At 31.8% G+C, this 14,588-nt stretch overlaps 1 pseudogene; it reads right to left on the reverse strand.

Annotated features, from left to right (window-relative positions):
- Nucleotides 1–8,795: 8,795 nt before the first annotated feature.
- LOC108467757 (zinc finger CCCH domain-containing protein 32-like) lies at nt 8,796–14,136 on the reverse strand (annotated as a pseudogene).
- Nucleotides 14,137–14,588: the final 452 nt, after the last annotated feature.

Here is a 14,588-nt window from a genome sequence, read left to right on the forward strand (position 1 = left end):
CTTTCTGAAATGGCAGAAGAGAAGACCCAAAACCTTATCTCACTAAAGCGATAGAAGAGCAGATTGAAGCTGTAGATCTTATCTTGCTGAAGTTACAGTGAAGCAGATCGAAGCCACAGATCTCATATCCTTGAAGTTACATTTGAATAGATTGAAGCTACAAGATATGGTGGATTAGAACGAGACTATTTGGAAAAGAGGAGTTCCAAAGCAAGTCAAGACCCAGCAGGACCGGGCAAGTTTTGTCTTCTTTGAGAGTCTTTGCTCTATTCCCATTGCACGACAATGAGCAAAGAGGGGCAGCTGTAGAAGCCCAAATTGCCCGGGCCCGAATACAAATAACCCAAAACCCAGTTACAACCAGACCCACTACCCAATTACAATAACTAAACCCATTACATCAAAACCCAAACTAAATCAAAAACTACCCAAACCTACCTAACAGACCCATTTTACACCCTCAGCCCAATACTAACCTAAATCAACCTAGCCCAACAACCAAGCCCAATCCAGAAACCCTAGCTCCCCACTTGCCTCCCCCCACTTGCCTCTGCCACCACCTACCTGCTGTAACACCATCCCCTGGCGCCACTTGCCCCATGGTCACCTCCACCGGCCATCAACCTACCTGCAAAGTCAAGTAAACACGCAACAATAAGATTGAGGGCATTGTAAAAGGCTATAAAAAGGAAAATCTAAATTATGTTTTAGGTTCGGCAGTTCAAACACAAAAATAAGAAGAAACATTCGATTTCAGAGTAAAAATAGCAATTCAATCAGTTTAAATACAAGAATAGCATTCAAGCAAACCGAATACAAAAGATCGAAGAATCAAAAGTGTGAAAAGCCTAAGGTGATTATTATTTTTTTCATTTTAAATTCTGTTTTGGTTTCATTTTTCCACATATTTATATTAAAACATAAAAAAATATAAAACAAATAATTAAAAAAAAGAAAAAGAAAAATTACCTTTTCCTGCCACCACGACACGTTGGCGTGCCTTGCGCCGTGACGGTCGATGATCGACCATTGACCACCCATGGTCGAAAATCTCTTCCTCCCTCTCCCTTTTTCTCCTCTTTTTTTCTTTCCCCCGTTCAAATGATTTTTTAAAAAAAATTGTCTTTTATAAGGACCAAAACGGTGCGTTTTGGTCCCCCCGTTTAAAAGAAAACGACGTCCTTTTGGCCCCAGGTCGAACCGACCCGACCCGACCCGCTAGGATCCGCGTATTTTTATAGCAGAAGGGCTAATTGCGCTCTTGGCCCTTCCGCATTTTATGATTTTACAATCAAATTTGTTGTTATTTTCAATTTAGCCCAATAGTTTACTTCGATTTCTGATTTAGTCCCCATAATACTGCACGTTTTGGGGCAAATGGGTTTATTGTGCTTTTGGTCCTTCCCTTATTTTTCACGCGTTTAATTTGGTCCTGTTCTCTTTCTCTTTATTTCAAATTCGCCCCAGAATTTTGTCATTCATCCAATTTTAGTCCTTTCAGGTTATTTTCATATCTTTATTATTAAATTAATTATTTTTAATGTTACTTAATATTATTATATTTACTATTATTTATATTATTCTTATTATTATTAATAATAGTATATGTTAATTATGTATGCATATATCTTTAATATACATATATCTATGTATATTCATGTAATACTATTAATAGTTTTTTAACATTATTGTCGTTTCTAATATATATGTGTATCGTATATGTTTTTATATATGTTATGTATATATCTTTAGTATTATTAGTTATCGTTTTATACTATTTCTTGTATATGTTCTTATCAATGTTAGTATGTGTTCTATTTTGTGTATATATCTTTAATATATATGTATGTAGTTATGTAGTAATATTAAGAGTTGTCTTTTAGCATTATTTTAATATGTATATACTATGTAAATATTTTAACATTTTTATATATATTGTGTCTATGTATCTTTAAATATTGCATTTTATATATGTTATGTATATACCTCTAATACCATATTATTTGTATATTTTTATTTTCATATCTTCTTGAATACTATTACATATATATATATCTTTTAATACCACATCATATATTTACTATTATTTTATTTATTTTTATTCCTATTATATTTATTATTAATATTAGTATATGTATTTTATTATACGTATATATATATTTTTATAAATAGTATTATTTTCATATATCCTTATATTTATTATTACACTTATTATTTTATTCTAATATTATTATGTATTTATTTTAAAATATATGTATATATTTGTGTAGTATTATTAATGCATATATTTTTATGTTATTATTATTTATAATGTATCTTGTATATGTTCATTTTATATATTATGTAGGTATATATTACGTATGTATTTTAGTATTACTATGTATACACCTTTCACTCTTATCATTACACATACTTTAATTTATATATATATATATATATATATATATATAGCACTATTAGTATTTTTAATATTATGTTTACGTCACTTCATTTATTATTATTATATGTTTATTTCGTGTTTAACGCTATTACTATCATGTTTAATACCATATGCATTATTATAGTTTTATACTATTACTAAATATTGCATGTATATTGTTAATGTTCTATATATTATCTGCTTCAGTATATTCTTAACTTTTTATTAATATTTGTCTGTTTCGAGTTTAGCATTAGTAGTTCATGCCATAGTGCAACATCAATTTTAGTTTTCTTTTACTTTTATTTGTTTTATCTAGAAATATTTTCATTCATGTCTTTAAATTAATTTCAATAAATAAGGCAACGTGCCGATTTAACATTAAGTCGTTGATTTTATCGCTATGTTGGGTGAAATCATCGGCTCGTGTAAAAAAGGGAACGTCCTTCTCAAAAGAGATCGAAATTATAAAAAATTCTCCTGTTTTGGCCGGATCACGATTAAAATTTAAATTGAACTCGTATTTTTTAGAATCAAGACAACGCATGTTTTACAATATACCAATTTTGGGCGTCGCGAGGGTGCTAATACCTTCCTCGTGCGTAACCGACTCCCGAACCCTATTTCTTCTCTAGCTTTTGACGTAGACCTAAACTCGGCCTTCTTTTTGTTTAAAAAATAAATTTATTAGGTGTCCCATCACACCTAGAAAAAAGATCGGTGGCGACTCCATTTTTTAATAAAAACCGAAAGTCGGTTTTCAAATTTCCAATAAGTCACCTCAATTAGCGACCAAGCAAAATTTTTACGTCGCTACAATATCTCTTGGACATTTCTGTTATCGATTGTTAGACTTCTTCTTCTGATCTGATGTTCGGGTTGGGTAAGTACGTTTCTGTGATACCAACTGAAAGTTAATTGTGTAATTCTGTCAAAAGTTCTAAGAAACGACGGTTTTGTGTCGTTGAGATAGTTTTGCGCTAATAGATAAATTCTCTTAGTTAAATGATTTTGGTTTCCTTATTTTAGGAGTAGGTGTTAAAAGTAGCGAATCTCGGCAAGTCAATTCGAGTAATTGTTGTTGGTCTTTTAGTAAGTGTTGAATTCGTTGAAGGTTTTGTGTCAAAACTTTTGGCATAAGTGTTCTGCGCATAATTGTGTATCATTGTCGATAAATTTAGTTGATTGAGTTATTGGATGATCGTTTTAGGCTTCGAGGATCCTATAACTTGTTCCTACTTAGAAATCACTTCAAGTGCGTACCAAAAACCTAAGTTTTTATGAATTTCGAATGCCAAAAAATATGACTATCAATGCCACACGGCCGTGTGTTAGGTCATGTAACATACTGTTCACCAAATACGAGCCACAAAGGTATGTGTCCAGGCCGTGTGTGGTTATATTAGTGCAGTAGTTCACACGGGCCAAAGACATGGGCGTGTGTCAAGGCCATGTTACTCACTAAGTACAACATAAGGATCACATGAGATAGGGACACAGGCATGTGTCCAGGCCATGTAACTCATTATTTACGACTTAGGACCACACGAGCAGATGACACGAGCATATGCCGAGCTGTGTGAGACACACGAGTGGGTACACGGGCGTGTGTCAAGCCTTGTGGTTTGTGGGAAAAACTCTAAAACTTGTCTCTGAGGTCGTAAGCGTCGTCTAACACGAACATTGGCCTTCCACAATGTATTTATGATCTAATTAGATTGTACGAGTGCTATTTGATGTTTTGAGACTGAGGTGTTGGTTATATAAATGTATACGTATTATGAAGACTGTCGATGATATTGATAAATATCACTTAATTATGAATTGAGTCTGAATAACTGAGCATATGTTCTTGATATCTGTAATCTGCACTGTATGGGATGGGAATTTTGTAAAGGAGGAAGTGATCTGTTCTGATTCAATAGCCAAAGCCACGATTTTATGTGAATTTGGCATTTTATCATATTTCGATCTGGCAGCTAATTTGCACCTCATTGAACGTGTCAAATTGACACTTCCGGTGTGTAAGGTTGGATGGGTATTAAATGCCTTTAATGGTGTGTTTGTACTGTCGAAGATGGTATGTAGTTGTAGGGGTAGGAATAACTGCATCTGTTCCTGATTTGTACCGTATATGAACTGGAATCGTTCTAATGCATAACTAATACTTTAAATCTGCACTAACTATTCTTTATTTCTGATTGACATATGAGATTCAATAATTTACTATGTGATTGTGCTTTTAGATGAACCTATTATGATTATATGCTGAGTTTTCAACTCATTTTGTTATTGACTAAATTTTAGGTAACGCACAATCTTGATCGGGTCGGCATGGCAGGAGCTCGGTCAACTTCCTTTATCACCCTTTATCATTATTATTATTAGTAATTTCAGCATTCTCTAGTAATATGACTTTAAGGTTATTGGATTATTGGCTGACCTTTATAACTGTTATAATTTGTCGAATGGTTTCTTTTATTTGTGTTATAAAAATGGATTTCTCTAGTAATGTCAATATAACTCTTTGGACTTGGTCTGAACGCCCAAGTTGGGTTTGGGGTTGTTACAAAATTTATGCTGTCATTCAAGAACATTTATAACAAATAAAAAGTAAGATAAACTACTTAGTTGATCACCAACTTTTTTAGCGCTTTCATTTTAGTTATTCAAATAAAAATACTTGCAAGTTGATCATTGTTGTTAGAGAATTTTTTCATTTGTCACTCAAACTTTAAATCCCTAAAGGCAGCCAACTATACACGCCACATCATTTTTGACCAATTTTTTACCTCCTCTTCCACTCTTCATCATCTTCTTCCCCTCCACACCACCCTTGCTGCTGACATTCTTCTTCTTTCTTTGCACTTTGCTTCCAGCCACCGCACCATCTATTTTTTTTTTTTAAATCTATCTTTTATGGTTCATGTTATGTTGTGTCAAAAATCAGAGACTGCCCAGTTCTAAGCACCTAAAAGCCTCATTGTTACAAGCTTTTAAGTGATGCTACCAAAGAAGAGGAGGATACCAAAGCTGACAGGAAGAGGAAGGTGATCGATGGTACAGAGTTTGGAGCATTGGAATGTCATATTTTTATCGAGAAATTCATTACAAAATCGAAGAGAAGAAACTGAAAAAAAGAATAAACAGGCAAGAATCTCCCTTTTTGTTTTAAAGTAGTCGCCACTATTCACGTATGAAAACCTGCTTTCAACAGAAAGCTAACTAATATTTTATTTTTGTATTAAAATTTTCATGATCTAACTAACTGTTATTTAATATTTGACTTTTGTCTTTTGTCTAAAATAGATGGCCAGATTCATAATTTGAATACTGTGTATATATGTACATACACATACCCTAGGCTAAAAGTAAAGAGTGTTGTTTTATCTCTTGATGGGGTTGTTTTAGTTTTTAAGTTTACTTTACATCCCTGTGTTGCCATTGTTGACCTTGATCCTCTCTTTTGAAGTTCAGTTATAATATCATTTTTTTTTTCCATATATCCAATGGGAAGAAAAAGGTTTTTGGTGGTTTTGATCTGAATTTTCTTAGATCTGTTTAATTTTTTTTTTTTAACATATAGTTTGATTTTAGATCAATTGTTGGTTTTCTTCATATTAATGGATAAACAACAGCTGAGCTCTTTTTTAGCAATTAAAGTTAAGTCTTGGTTTTTTGGATAAAGAATGTTCATTTAGTATTGTTGTTTTGTCTTTTTTTTAATACTGGGTTTTTTATTTAATTTCCATATCTTACTACAATCCTTAGAAATTGGAATTTTTTTTCTCTTTATTTATTGGAACAAGTTGGAAACTTAAAAGCAAAGGAAAAATAAGAAGGGTGAAAGTACGGGTAGTGTGGTGTGGAGGGAAAGAGGCTTTTTTATCAAAATAATCCAAATAATTTAATTAAGTATCAAAATGACTCACTTTTTTTAATTAAACATGAAAATGACCTTAAATCTACAGTAAAAGTTGGTGAAGTCAAATTATATTACGCCACCAACTTGCCACGTCAATAGGGAGCATAAAAAATTAATTTTTTAGTAGAACCATATAAAATGACGCCACTTGTATAAATATAAGAAAAATACTACAATTTCTAGAAAAATAAGGGACTTCAAAATAATTTTTATTTTCTAGTGGAATTAATTTAAATGGCACCACCAGACCTGACACGCTGCTTATGATTTTTTTACTTTTGTCTTTTTCTTTAACTTTTTTTCTTTTTTTAAGTTTTATATTTTTCTTATTTTATTTTGTTTATTTATTTTATTTATTTTTGTTATTAATTTTAAAAATTTGAAATGTATATTTAAAATGTTTTATAATATATATTTTTAAAATTTTAAATATTATTTTAAAATTATTTTTAAAATTTTAAACATTATTTTAAAATTATTTTTAAAATTTTAAATATATATTTTAAATTATTTATTATAAATTTTAAAATGTATTTTTGAAATTAATTTTTCTAAATTTTAAATATTATTTTTAAATATTAAATATATTTTTAATAATATTTAAACATTAAAATTTTTAAATAAAATTTTTATAAAAAATTAAAAGGTTTAAATATCTTTAAAATATCAATTTTACATAGAATTTTTAAATTATTATTATTTAATTATTTTTAAATATATTTAACCATTTTTAATTTTTATTAAAAATTTTAAATGCTTAAATGTTTTATATTATTAAAAATAAAACAAATAATAAATTTGAAAGATCATATCTTTTAAATGTTTAAATATTTCATATTATTAAAAACTATATTTAATTTTTAAAAATAATATTTAAAATTTAAAAAATTAATTTCAAAATTTTAAAAATAATATTTAAAATTTTAAAAATATATATTATAAAACATTTCAAATATAATTTTAATTTTTTAAAATTAATAATAATAAATAAATAAAATAAATAAACAAAATAAACAAAATAGAATAAGAAAAATATAAAACTTAAAAATTTTAAAGAAAAAGACAAAAGTTAAAAAAAGTAAAAAAAAACAAATTAAAAAAATCAAAAGCAAGGTATCAAGATAGATTCTAGTGGCGCCATTTAAATTAGCTCCACTAAAAATTGAAAAATTGTTTATAAAGTACCTCATTTTTTCAGAATTTTTAAATTATAATTTTTAATTATTTTTAAGATATTTAAACCTTTTAAAAAAATTTATAAAATTTTAAATGTTTAAATATTATTAAAAATATATTCAGTATTTAAAAATATTATTTAATATTTTAAAAATGATTTCAAATATATATTTTAAAATTTATAAGAAATAATTTCAAAATATACATTTAAAATTTAAAAAATAATTTAAAAATAATATTTAAAACTTTAAAAATATATATTATAAAACATTTCAATTTTTTAAAATTAATAACAAAAAAATAAAATAAGAAAAAATATAAAACTTTAAAAAAAAGACAAGTTAAAAAAAGTAATAAAAAATCAGAAGCGTCTCAAGTCTTTAGCTCCACCAAAAATAAAAATTGTTTTAAGTCCCTTTTTCAAAAATTACAATATTTCTATAACTCCATTAAAAAATTAATTTTTTATACTCTCTACTGACATGGCAAATTGGTGACACCATATAATTTGACTCCACCAACTTTTACTGTAAATTTAAGATCATTTTCGTGTTTAATTAAAAAAAAGATCATTTTAATACTTAATTAAATTATTTAAGTTATTTTGATAAAAAGTGAGAAAGAAGATGTACAGTAACATGAGATAAAAAAATTTGCCAAAAATGATGTGTCGTGCACAGTCAGCCTCAATTATATAATTAACAATTATAGATTTAATAGTTAGGTGATTAAAATGAAAATTTCTCTAATGACAATGATTAAATTGCAAGTATTTTTATTTGGGTGACCATAAAAAAAAGCCCAAAAAATTGGGTCACCAACTAAACAAGTACAATAAAGATTCTTTGCCGTTTAGTATCATCTCCTTAGCATGCAAGGATACATACATGTATCCAACAAAGGTGTGCTCATTTCTTTGCAAATTTTCCCATTATTTTGAAAGGTCCTTTAAGAATCATGCCCCATAATTATGTCCGGATATACATCAGATACCATCGTTAGACATGAGCATCTGATATGAATGCTGGACATGAGCAATGCAAAAAAAAAAAGAAACTAAGAGTCGAAAAAACACAGAAAAAATGCTTTATTAACGTGTCAAAATTTATATAAAACGTATAATACCAAAAACTCGATTGTGACAGGAAAGTGACACGAGGACGACACACGGCACAAATGCATAAATTGCTAATTCTGCCTAAACAGAAATAAGCAGCAGGGAAATCTGTAAAATCAAGTGATAAAAAGGCATGGAGAAGATTTAAGACATACAGGGAAGTGGAAATCATTCTTCAATTCCTCATTGCAAATGAACAAAGCATATAAAACATCAAGTTGAAAGTACAGTCAGAGGCTAACCTGATATAACGGCTCTCTGCTTCGATTTATTTGGAAGAGAGCGGTAGATAGGAGTTCATACACTGTTTGCTACAAAAGCTTATTCCAGATTATATTTGACGGTAAATAAAGACAAGAGAGGCATAAAATAGTGGTCCGATTGTGTGGTAAGGCAGATTTGTTGACAACCCTTGCTTCTGAGAAATATAACTTTGCACAATTGACTATAATATACTGAGATCTATCAACAGAAAATATATCAAGGATGGTGAAATCACATCGGCAAGAAAATGAAAAATGGCTCTAGCATTTTACATCGATTTGAGTGACAAACCTCACAATCCTGTCTCGTGCTTGAAAGCTGAAAATCTGAAAGGGGAACAGGATAGGCCAATGTAGCCAGTAAAGACCCAGTAGAACACGGAGCAACTGGTGTATCAATGAGAAACGCTGCTATGGACTAAATCTCATTGTTCCCACCGGATGATCAAATTTGCATGTGGACCCAAACTTGCAGTGCCCATTCTGCAAGTAGAAAGCACAAGGCTGCACCCCCTGTTTACAGGAAATAAAAAAAATCAAATTAAAATATTTTCTAAAAAATTGAGAAAAGTTGCAAGGGACAAAATCCTGTATGCAATTTAAGAAGCAAAATGTAATGTGTCAAAAACATCATTCCCAGTATTATAGAGTAGAGTTACTAAAGCGCAAGATAGTACATAATTGCTATTATAATAGAATTACAAGATATATGATCACTAAAGTCTTGATCGATCTGAAATTCAAGGGATGCAATAGCTATAACCAGAACTAGCAAATGTTAATGCAGAATAGCATTGTTATTGCTTTACATCCATTAAAACGCTACAATTTGACTCAATAAGTATATAATCATGCTAGAATTGCTTAATAGCATAACTCAAGAAGAGCTATAAACATAAAACTTCTTTCAGGACTAGATAACAAACATCACCTGCAAAAGTGAATGACCGAAGCATATGTTACTAAAACTATAAATTACAAGTTGATGAATTACTATCACTCCATAGTCCATACTTGATCAGCCCTAGCTAATCAAGACTCACATTACGAGAAATGTAAATGAAAAAGTGGGTAAAAACCATTTAATCACACCCTCACATAGCATAATTTTGTCTCATCAGGCCAAGTTGAAGAGAGTGGCTGTGAGGGTGCCCAATCAAAGGCAGCACTTGATTAGGAAGCATTGGATTAAGAACCTTAGTATGTAAAGCTAAAGGCAGCTATTAACTCAACCGCAAGTCTATCTAGCCAAAAACATGAGTGAAATTAAAAATAACAGTAATAAAACCTTAACTATGTGTAGTTTAAAACATAGGGAACCTTGATGGAGTTAAGTTGCCTAGCTTCTCCAATTGAAACAAAAAAACATACTAATCTCCACCATAAATTGGTGGAATCTTCCTAATCATCTCTTCTGACAACAAGAATATTAGAAACCCTGAGACTATATTACTCAGACTCTGGGATGAGTGTCAGATATGGCTATGCGTCTAAGATGGATATGCTCAATATTTTTCCAATATATTTGGAGGATTTTATCCCTATACAATTTCCAACTATGTGTAGGAAATGAGTGTTGGACACCACACTTCAAGGAAAATGAATAGTCAAAGTAACATAGCCTTGAGAAGCCCTGACAAAAATGCTCCATCATACACCTTCTCTAAAGACCAAATCTAATATCATCAATCATCAAACTTACCAACAATTGTAAATAATAGTCATTTCTTCTACTAAACTGCTCTGAACGCGATATTCATTATGAAGCTTTGACCAACCTAAACCATCTAGAAAGAAATAGTTCGATTCCTAAGTTTTGAGGCCAGCATAAACCTTCAACAATAGATTCTTGGCAGGATGTAAGAAATAAAGCAGTCGATAGTGCATGAAGAAATCTCAAATCCATTAAAGATGACCATTACTGAAGCCTCTCAATCCTGCACTAAATGAAGCACACCTAGTCTATATTTTACTGGGGTAGAAGTTCTCTTAAAGAAAATTGTAAAATTAATTAAGAGGGGCTAGGGCTGAAGGGCCGTCTCTTTATTTCCTCCCCAAGGAACAAAAACTTCTAACTGCATAGCAGATAATAGGGAAGTTTGGACTAACAGGACAATCAAAGATAATACAGGTACTTAAAACATATTAGCCTAACCAAACCCAATTTATGATGCAAGATCTTTAAGTCATGATCTCTTAAATGCCCACTCTAAATGAGAGTAATAATCATAACAGAAGAAAACAATATAATAAGAAGTAATGAGAATGTTCATACTGGACGTAAAGGAAGTCCCATTGGGCTGAGGACGCAATTTGTTTGTGGCACAACCCTGTCTCTAGGATGATGATACCTACAAGATGATCCAAATTTACAGTCCCCAGTCCTCAAATAGTATTGGCATTCAGGTTCACCAGGTCTCTCTGGAAATGTATGTTCCTTCTGGTTACTCCTTGAAAGGCCAGTAGAAGAGGGCAATGAGGAATAAGGACCTGCAAGTGAAGGTGTTGAAGAAGATAGGTGCGTTAGTCCATAGAGAGAAGTTGCTCCAGCAGCAGGTTGTGCACCAGGAGAAAGCACTGGGCTTACAGGTGCCTGCACCAAGTAAGCCAAAAAACATTCAGGAATCGCATATAGTCTTGATATATCTTTTAATGCAACTTGCTGATCACCCTACCAAGTAGTGACTCCAACCCGGAATAGGAACCACTCCTGGGGAAAACAGTACAGGACCATAAGCCCCCCCTTGAACGTATGAACCAGGTAAAGGTGGAGGCCTTGCCACTCTCACATTGGTAGATGCCCCCCCATACTGCACCGGCTGATAAAATTGAGGTGCAGATGCTGACATTGATGTTCCAGATGGTTGAGGATGATGGAATTTACAAGTAATACCAAATTTGCACTGCCCCGTTTTCAAATAGTAGGAGCATTCTTTCTCACCCTGATAATGGACGTGCATCAAATTGATGCCTAGTTGTTTTAAGAATCCTAAAAACATATGAATAAGAACTGAGGAAAAAGCAAGAAAAGAGACTATACAAACCGGTCGTAATGGGTATCCATGCATGTTCAATGAAACATGGCTAAAGGATCCACCTCCATCTTTTGGATGATGGAACTTACAGGATGCACCAAATTTACAGGTTCCGGTTTTTAAATAAAACTGCACGTGCAAAAAGAGAAAAAGGAAAAGAAACAAGTTAAAAAGAGAGGTCTTTGCAGCTTTAATTAGCAGAGTTGACTCACAGAAAAACAATTTTGCATTTTTCAAAAACTAATTTACTCTTCTACCTGACATACAGGTTCCCCTGGTCGTTCAGGGTACTCCCCTGTTGCTCTTACTGCAGCCTCAACCTAAATGGCATCAGAACCAAATAAAAATAAGGGATTCAACTCTTGAAAAAACCTTAAAGCTGAAAACGAGATAATTCCTGCCTCAGTTTAAAACAACAGGCCAGATGACCGAAGTAAATTCTCTTACATAGCCCAATTCTATCAAGGACTATCCTCAATTCATTTTTAACTATAAATGAAGGTAGCAAATAACTTATTTGAATCATGTTATTCTATTTCCTTTGCAATAAATAAAGAACACCTGAGTTTCAACTGTTAATTTGAGGTAGGTCCAAGAAAAACAATTCCAAGGTATACTTCACTTGATTCTCTTACCACATAATAAAAAAAGAAATCTTTTGCTCAAAATATACTGAAATAACATCTACCAACTTGCTTGGCATCTGATAGTTTGGTATGAAATAGAGTGTAAGACATGAGCCAACAGAATGACCAATGTTAGGGAAGTCGGTAAAGAAACAGACTTAAGTTGCAAGTCACTCGAATCATTTAAACTCGGAACAGAGGATGTCAAGCATAACTTCTAAATTGTAGTTTCCTGTTTCTATTTAAAGGGAAACAATGCATTAAAAAAGGCATTTGCATAAAAGCCCCTTCACATGATAAGCAACAAATATATATTATATGAATGAAATTATCAGGAAAACATAATCAGTAATGATTGTTATACCCATAAGGACTCTAAGGATATTTTAGTAACTACCTGCTACTTATATGCCTTCTGTATAAGGTGATAGCCTCCATAAAGGCAAGCAAGGGTGACTCTCTACATTTTCCTCTTCTTTTATGTAGATGCTCCCTCAAATTATGGAGTAATGACCGATTTGAGCTCCATGGTACATGCCAGAGCACCAAGCACACGCCGACCATTTTAATTTTACAGGTTTCCTCGACAAAAGATTACAACCAATTTGGGCATGACAATAATAACTACCATATAAGAGTTTTCTTTCGATATTGCGGTATACATAGATCATAGCAGGGAAGGTTGCTTCAGTTATGCACTATTATTATCAAAATGTACCATGATTAAACCGCATTGTTCACTTCCATTGTTCTTAATACTAAGTTCACTCAGTTACACAGTAAAATTCTCAGACAAATTAATCAATAACATTTCAATGCTGAATCAAACATTGCATACAAAACTAAATAAACTAATGATTGAAAATTTTACCGCGGCACGGTTGCGGGGATGATTGTAACGGCAGCTATTACCGTAACCACAAAACCCCGTTCGCATGTAGTAAACGCAATCAGTCACCCCGAGCCGTTCCGGGTACGATTCGACGCCCCTCACCGACAATTGCCACATCGATTCTGTACCACAACAAAGAAACACGAATAAAACCCTAATTCGCTCTCCGCATTATTAATAAAAAAAAACCCTAAAACAAGGTTTACCAGAGAAACGTCGTCACAATGCGAGTAGAAAAAGGAAAAGAAAAAATCCATACACATTGAAATGAACGAAAAAAAATACCTTCCAGTCCAGTTTCGGGCCCAGCGGGGCTCCATTCGGGTTGATAACCGGATTGAGACCCATTACGAGTCGGGTTACGACCGTACAACTCCATCGAAACAGGATTTGATTGTGTGGGTGGGGGCGAGGGGGGTCCGTAGAACAATAATAACCTTACCGACTTCGCCGGAAAAAAAAATCAAACAAAAAAAGAAAATGGAAGGCTCCACGGAGATAAATGGAATGTTCTAGAAAGATCGAAAAGAGCTCAATCGAGAGCTGAAATTTGCTAAGAAGAAGAAGAAGAAGATAGAAAAGAGATTCCTTTTCACTATGTGGGAGCTTTGTTTCTTTGGCTCTCTCAAAAATACCGTACGGTTTGATTTTCGGAGTTTTTCTTTTTTTAATTTTAGCCTTGTTTGATTATTTTATTTATATATTATTTATTATTTATTTCGTACCCGCCAAATAAAGCGCACCTGCAAAAATTGGTAAACATTTTCGGAACAGTGGTTCGGACATTTAAAAACAAAAAGGTAAATTCCCATTAATGGTCCCTGATTTATGTATTATTTTATATATTAATCTTTCTACTATAATTTTATCATTTCTAAATGTTTTGTTGTTCAAAATCTAGGTTTTTGTCTGAATTCCTTCAAGTAATTTGACATTGGATCAATTTTTTCTTAAATATATCATGATGTGATGCGCCATCAGACAAACTTTTTTTCGTATAAATTGACAGTTATTATATTTTTTTAAATGTGCAAAAATTTGTTCAACTATATAAAATTGCTAAGTATATGTATTACGTCATCACATGTTTAAAAAACATATCAATTTATCTAACATAATTAAGGAAAAAATTAAC

The sequence above is a fragment of the Gossypium arboreum genome, chromosome 8 (assembly GCF_025698485.1).
Source record: "Gossypium arboreum isolate Shixiya-1 chromosome 8, ASM2569848v2, whole genome shotgun sequence".
Taxonomy (NCBI): domain Eukaryota; kingdom Viridiplantae; phylum Streptophyta; class Magnoliopsida; order Malvales; family Malvaceae; genus Gossypium; species Gossypium arboreum.